This window comes from Eptesicus fuscus, chromosome 3 (genome assembly GCF_027574615.1).
Source record: "Eptesicus fuscus isolate TK198812 chromosome 3, DD_ASM_mEF_20220401, whole genome shotgun sequence".
Taxonomy (NCBI): domain Eukaryota; kingdom Metazoa; phylum Chordata; class Mammalia; order Chiroptera; family Vespertilionidae; genus Eptesicus; species Eptesicus fuscus.
This window is the reverse complement of record NC_072475.1, coordinates 32996032-33003296: the sequence shown is the minus strand read 5'-3', so window position 1 is coordinate 33003296 and position 7265 is coordinate 32996032. Positions and strand designations below refer to the sequence as shown.

General features: G+C 41.1%; 1 non-coding gene across 1 annotated transcript; it reads right to left on the bottom strand.

Moving 5' to 3' along the window:
- Positions 1 to 266: 266 nt before the first annotated feature.
- Positions 267 to 369, bottom strand: LOC114231830 (U6 spliceosomal RNA). The gene has a single exon (XR_003617822.1). It is a non-coding gene; the product is annotated as a U6 spliceosomal RNA (small nuclear RNA).
- Between the last annotated feature and the right edge of the window lie 6896 nt (positions 370 to 7265).

Genomic DNA, 7265 nt, shown 5'->3' with positions numbered 1-7265 from the left:
TTGTTGATCTTGTTCACCAATGTATTTCCAGCACCTAGCAACAGTTCCTGGTACATAATATGTTCTCAAGAGTTGCATGAATAGCATTGTAATTTATCTCCAAGAATCTATATCTCCTTTTAATCTATTCTCCAGCCTGCATTCAAAGTGACATTATGCAAATCCTAATTCATCATATCACCACCTGCCTGGTCTGACCTCTATCTGCATTTCCAGCTTCACCTTACACCATGTTCACTTTCTTTCTCTCTCTCTCTCTCTCTCTCTTATATATGAAATGCTTCACAAATTTGCATGTCATCCTTGCGCAGGGGCCATGCTAATCTTCTCTGTATCGTTCCAATTTTAGTATATTTGCTGCCGAAGCAAGCACCACTTTCTTTCTCTTGAGTTCTCTACCTGTCTTCCTTGTCAATGACTTTCACACCTGCTCTTCTTTTTACCAATCCCTCTGATTCCCACTCCTTTAACCTGTAGTAGACAACTTCTCATCCTTTAGCATTTTCTCACTTACCACTCCTAGAAAGGTCTTTTCTAACTATCCACACCAGGGGTCCTCAAACTTTTTAAACAGGGGGCCAGTTCACTGTCCCTCAGACCGTTGGAGGGCCGGACTATAGTTTAAAAAAAAGCTATGAACAAATTCCTATGCACACTGCACATATCTTATTTTGAAGTAAAAACAAAACGGCAAAAACACCCGCATGTGGCCCGCGGGCCGTAGTTTGAGGACGCCTGATCCACACTATCAGAACTGCCATTACACAATACCCAGCACCATGAGTATTTCTTTTGTGGTACTCATCAAAGATGTGATTACTGGATTAATGTTTATCTCCTCCGCTATCTAAACTAGTTGAAAGTAGGGAAAACATCTTTTTAGCCACCATTTCTTCCACAGTGCCTAACATGTAGAAGGTACTCAATTAAATATTTGTTGGAATACAAGTGAATACATTAATGAATGAATTAACTTATTTTTATTATAATACTAGAGGCACGGTGCATGAAATTCGTGCACGGGTAGGGTCCCTAGGCCTAGCTGGCAATCAGGGCCTATCAGGGCCTTCCAGCTGCCAGCCAGGGCATTCCTTCCTGTTGCTGGCCGGGGCTTCCCTTCCCTGGCTGCCAGCTGCCAGCCAGGGCCTTCCTTCATTCCACACTGCTCCCTGGTGGTCAGCACACGTCATAGCGAGTGATCGAACTCCCAGTCTCCCAGTTGAACTCCCAAGGGGACACTTTGCATATTAGCCTTCTACATATATAGACTAGAGGCCCAGTGCACAAAATTCGTGCATTCGGCGGGCGGGGGGGGGGGGGGGGGGACCTCAGCCCAGCCTGTGCCCTCTCACAGTCCAGGAGTCCTCGGGGTATGTCCAACTGCTGGCTTAGGCCCGTTCCCCCGGGGGAGCACGCCTAAGTCGGCAGTCGGACATCCTTAGCACTGCTGCGGAAGAGAGGCTCCCGCCACCACCGCTGTGCTCGCCAGCGATGAGCCCGGCTTCTGGCTGAACAGTGCTCCCCCTATGGGAGTGCACTGGCCATCAGGGGCAGCTCCTGCGTTAAGCATCTGCTCCCTGGTGGTCAGTGCACATCATAGTGACTGGTCATTCTGCCGTTCGGTCGATTTGCATATTAGCCTTTTATTACATTACTAGAAGCCCTGTTGCAGGAAGATTCCTGCAAGAATAAGGCTTCCTCGGGCCTCTTCCTGCAAGAATAGGGCTTCCTGCAGCTGGAGCGAAGCAGAGAAGGGAGCAAAGCCTGCCTTGGCGGGCTTCGCTCCCATCTCCACTGCCTCGCTTCCCTCCTATCTCCGCTGCCTCACTCCCTTCTCCGCAGCTTCATTCCCTTCTGCAGCGCTTGGCTTCCTTCTATGCTGTCTTCAGTCTTCGCTCTGTGCCTGCATATTAACTGCCATCTTTGGTGGGTTAATTTGCATACTTGCTCTGATTGGCTGGTGGGCGTAGAGGAGGGACGGTCAATTTGCATATTTCTCTTTTATTAGTGTAGACTAGAGGCCCGGTGCATGAAATTCGTGCACAGGGAGGGGGGGTCCCTCAGCCCGGCCTGCACCCTCTCCATTCTGTGACCCCTCAGGGGATGTCCGACTGCCAGTTTAGGCCTGACCCTGCAGAATCGGGCCTAAACTGGCAGTCAGACATCCCTCTTGCAATCTGGGACTGCTGGCTCCTAACCACTCGCCTGCCTGCCTGCCTGATCATACCTAAACACCTCTGCCTGCCAACCTGATCGACCCCTAACTGCTCCCCTGCCAGTCTGATTGCCCCCAACTGCCCTCCCCTGCCGGCCTGATTGCCCCTGACCACTTCTGCCTCGGCCCCCGCCACAGTGGCTTTGTCTGGAAGAATGTCCGGAAGACGTCTGGTCTAGTTAGCATATTACCCTTTTATTAGTATAGACTAGAGACCCAATGCATGAAATTTGTGAAAGGGGCTCGGCCCTCACAGCCACAGCAGCTTGCCTCAGCTGTCACAGCCCCTGCTTTGTCTGGTCTAATTAGCGTATTATGCTTTTATTATTATGGATAATATCAGTGGTGCTTTGTCCAAAGATACTAAAGCCCAGCTGGTGTGGCTCAGTGGTTGAGCGTCAACCTAGGAACCAAGAGGTTGCTGGTTCAATTCCCACTCAGGACACATGCCTGGGTTATGGGCTTGATCCCCAGGATGGGGCATGCAGGAGGAAGCCGATCAATGATTCTTTCTCATCATTGATGTTTCTATCTCTCTCTCCCTCTCTCCTCCTCTCTGAAATCAATAAAAATATATATTTAAAAAATTTTTAAAGATACAAAAGAAAGTTTCTATTATTTTACTTCTTTCTAACCCATTATTTATAACTTAAAAAAATGAGTGGCATATTTTCAAAATTAATACATTTAAAGAAGGATAAAATAATTTACATCTTTGACATTTGCATAAATTACCCAAGAATTGAATGATTCTTGTACCATAGTTAGTCCAGCTATGAGTGTAAGAAAGTTAAGGTTAATGATACTAAACAGATTCAGTTAAGACTTGCCACTGTTTATGAACATAGACAATTACCCATATCAAAAATTTAGTTTTCTTATAATCTACACTTTCATGCATTATTCACTGACACTCTTAAATTGCTTTTTCCTCACTACCAACTGACTTGCAAACATTTGGGATATCCCAAAGTTATACTGCCTGCCAGTTTAGTTTTGACTACAACTTCATCTTTGTAGAGTAGTATTTGCTAAGACAACAATTTGAATACTTTGCTTGTCCTTAGCCATATATATGTTGCTGCTGTTTAAATGAATGAAAAAATGTAATTTCTAGTGCAGTTGATATAAAAATGGATCCCAAGTCATAAAAAAAAAAAATGTGGATAGTTGACCTCAATTGTATGCCTATTTGACAAAAGCAGATTAACTGAAGGTTGAATAACAAAAGGATAAAAGCACATAGAAGAAACAATAGAAATGCATTGGGGAAGATATTTAAAAGGTAAGATATAGTATTGCAAATGATATTTCATTGCATAATTCAACTCTGTAAATCCTATACATAGAAAACAATTGTCTGTACAGAAATATACAATATGTTCTTACATAAATATCGGAGGAGATTATTTCTCCTCCTTTCTACCTTTGGGGCACTTTTCAAATTTTCTATCATGAGTGTTTTGATAGATGATTATTGTTTTCCTGGCTGTTGAACATTTAACCCTATTAATAGTCTGATTTCACTTTTAAGGTGGTCTGTGAAGAGATGTTTACTATAAAATTATTTAGACTTTGCTGTTTGAGAATTTTCATAAAATGTTGGAGGAAAATTTGATAAAAAATTTATTTTAAAATGAGTATCAAAGAAATGTAAATGCAGACTGGATATTTGATGATATTAAGTAATTATTACATTTATATTTGTCTGGTTATAATCTTTAAAAAGATCTTACTATATATTTACTTATTTATTTTTAAAATATCTTTTTACTGATTTCAGAGATGAAGGGAGAAGAAGAGAGAGATAGAAATATTAATGATGAGAGAGAATCATTGATCAGCTGCCTCCTGCACACCCTCCACTGGTGATCAAGCCTGCAACCCGGGCATGTGCCCTGACTGGGAATCAAACCAGACTCTTGAGACCCTTGCTAAGTTTTTCTTTGGTTGTTCCAAATTTTATTTATATTTTATTCATGTAGTTGACTTAATGGGCTTCTCAATTCCTATCTTTTTTCCTATGGTTATGATATATTGGCTCTGAATATGACACCTTTCCTAAATTCTGGGACAGAAATAAAGCAAAGGAGTGACCATTTACTGCAGGAATTCATAATTTATGGGATATGAGCTCAAGTTAATGTGGTCCAAAATAAATTTTAAATCCATGATGACTGAAGGACTAAAATTCTAACAAGCATAAGGGACCAAGTAAACAGTGTGTGAGATGATAAAGACCAGACAGGCAAAGAAATTGCATATTTTAGACAACAAAAGTAAATCAGAGGAAACCTAAAATGCTGGCAATTGTACAATTCCAAAAGTTCTTAACCTTTGCCTTTTAGCGAATGAACTAATAGGTATCCTATGAAGTATTTTTTTGAGTTTCTGTGAGGATTATATGAAATATTAGTGCTTAGGATAGTGACACATGAAAAACACTCAATATTTAGTAGTATTATTTCTAATAATACTAATTAGTATTAGCATTATTAGTATTATTTCTTTGTCATACATTTATTAGGTACCTGTTATACACCAAGCACCGTGCTAGGCACTGGAGATAAAACTATGGAACAAATTGATGTGGCCTTTGACCTCACAGAGATCAGAGTTTAGTGAGCTCTATCTAGAGTCTAGACAATTTCAAACCCTCCTATTTCCTATGCTTTTCTTTTTGTTATAACTGGAGTTCATAAAGCCATCCATAACAAAGAGGTAATTTTATCTTAATATGTATAAAATAAAAAAACATTTTCCTAATGCATACTAACATGAAAGTCGTGATGCTTGATATAGTCACTGCTGTGGAGAAAAAAATTAATGCTTTATCTCTTATTACTTTTACCTTCTCTTTCACACACAGTTGAACTTATTTTATAGAGGCTATTAAAATATTAGGCTATTTTCTCCTTCATTAAGCATAATTTCCTTTAATTTTTCATTAACATTTTGCATGCTTCCCTTTTTAAAGATTAAATGGAGCTGTTTTGGGTAATCTAGGGTTGAGATGTTTATCAATATTTTCAACTTACATTGTTTTATTTTCCTAATTGAAATCCTTTTCCCTTTCCTTTCCTTTCCTTTTCTCTTCTTTTCCTTTCTTTTGCCTGAATGTGACTGACCAAGAAGTTGATATGTATTAAATCAATACCCTTAAGTACAACAATATGAAATTAAAAGCCAAGAATATCTATACTAATAATAGAGGAATATGGAAATTGTCCAGGACGCCATCATAGTAACAGTAACGACTGAACAGCAGGTTGCATGGGGCAACCAGGCCAGCAGGGGGCGCAGTTGGGAGTGACCAGGCTGGTGGTGGTGTGGGGGGGCAGTGAGGAGTGACCAGGTCGGTAGGGGAGGTGCAGTTGGGGACGACCAGGTTGGCAGGGGGTGGCAGTTAGGGGTGACCAGGCCAGCAGGGGGGCAGTTAGGGGCTATCAGGCCAGCAGGCAGAGGTGGTTAGGGGTGATCAGGCTGGCAGAGGGGGGGGGGCAGTTAGGGGTGATTAGGCAGGCGGGCAGGTGAGCAGTTAGGAGCCAATGGTCCCAGATTGTGAGAGGGATGTCCAACTGCCGGTTTAGGCTCGATCCCCAGCAGTCAGACATCCCCGGAGGGGTCCTGGATTAGAGAGGGTGCAGGCTGGGTTTCAGGGACCCCCTCCACGCATGAATTTTGTGCACTGGGCCTCTAGTGTTATCATATAGTAGGTACCTCAAGACAGTACTTCTATATTGTTTGATTTTTTTAGATTGTGAACAAGGATTACTTTTATAATTTAAAACTATGAAAATAGAACACCCTCAATTGTGTCATTTTCTTTGCCAAACCTTTCACTTCCTGTTAATTACCAATAACATACATTCAAGAACTTTCCCATGAATGTTAAGTGTTTTATCAACTCTCCCCTAATCAGAAAGAAGAAATATGGTTTCATGCTATGAAAATAAGGAACATAAATTCAGAGGCCCACTTCCTGAAAAGTTTTGGAATTCCTTAAGGGAGAAACCACAAATAATATATTTATTTATAATTTTACAATTAGAAATTAAATCATCTACCCAGAAACTTTACAAGTAATAGTATAAATATAAAAACAACAACAACAAAACACAACTTGAGGTTCCAGTCTATTAATCTATTCCATTATCTTGTTAGAATTTTAATGAATATATTTACTATCTTAGGTTTCAAGAGAAAAATCAAATATGTGTGTAACAAGATTATTACAAGGAAAAGAATTTTTTAGAAAAATAACAAAACACCTTTGTACCATCTTGATGAACAAGCTCTGACTTGACTTCTTGTACATACCTAAAATCCCTCATGATAGACAAGTTTTTATTATTGTGGCACAGTTCCTCTTCCTTTTTTTTTTTCTTTTAAATATATTTTTATTGATTTCAGAGAGGAAGGGAGAGGAGAGAGAGAGAGAGAGAAACATCAATGATGAATGAGAATCATTGATGGCTGCCTTTGGCATGCTCACACTGGGGATTGAGCCCATAACCTAGACATGTGCCCTGACCAGGAATCTAACCATGACCTAGTTCATAGCTCAACATTCAACCACTGAGCCATGCTGTCTGGGCACAGTTCCTCTTCTTGAACCAGGAAAGGGGAATTTAAGCAGAGGCTTTGCTTCCCAGGCCATAGAAATGAAGGGCCAGATTCTAGTTCATTGTCTTTGGCTGCCACCACATTACAGGGCTTCACTTCCTCCTGCTTCACATGATAGTCCTTTTTATATCTCCTCTCAAATGTGGGCATATTCTGCCAGAAGCCAAGGATTCCACTGTGGTCTCCCTTTCCTATGAATACTGAACAGCTCAGGCTGAATCAAAGTGCACTTGGCTCTACTACATTTGCAAAGGATGTGAATCTGCTTCATAATACTGGGTCCAAAAACACATCATTTTTCTTTAGTGTCCTGCTGGGGCCTGATGCGGTGGGGATCTCCCTTTCCCGTGGCCAGCACGGAGAGAGATGAAATGGGTTCTTGGTAGAGGCGGCCGGGGATTGAGAAACAATGAAATAAAGAGAG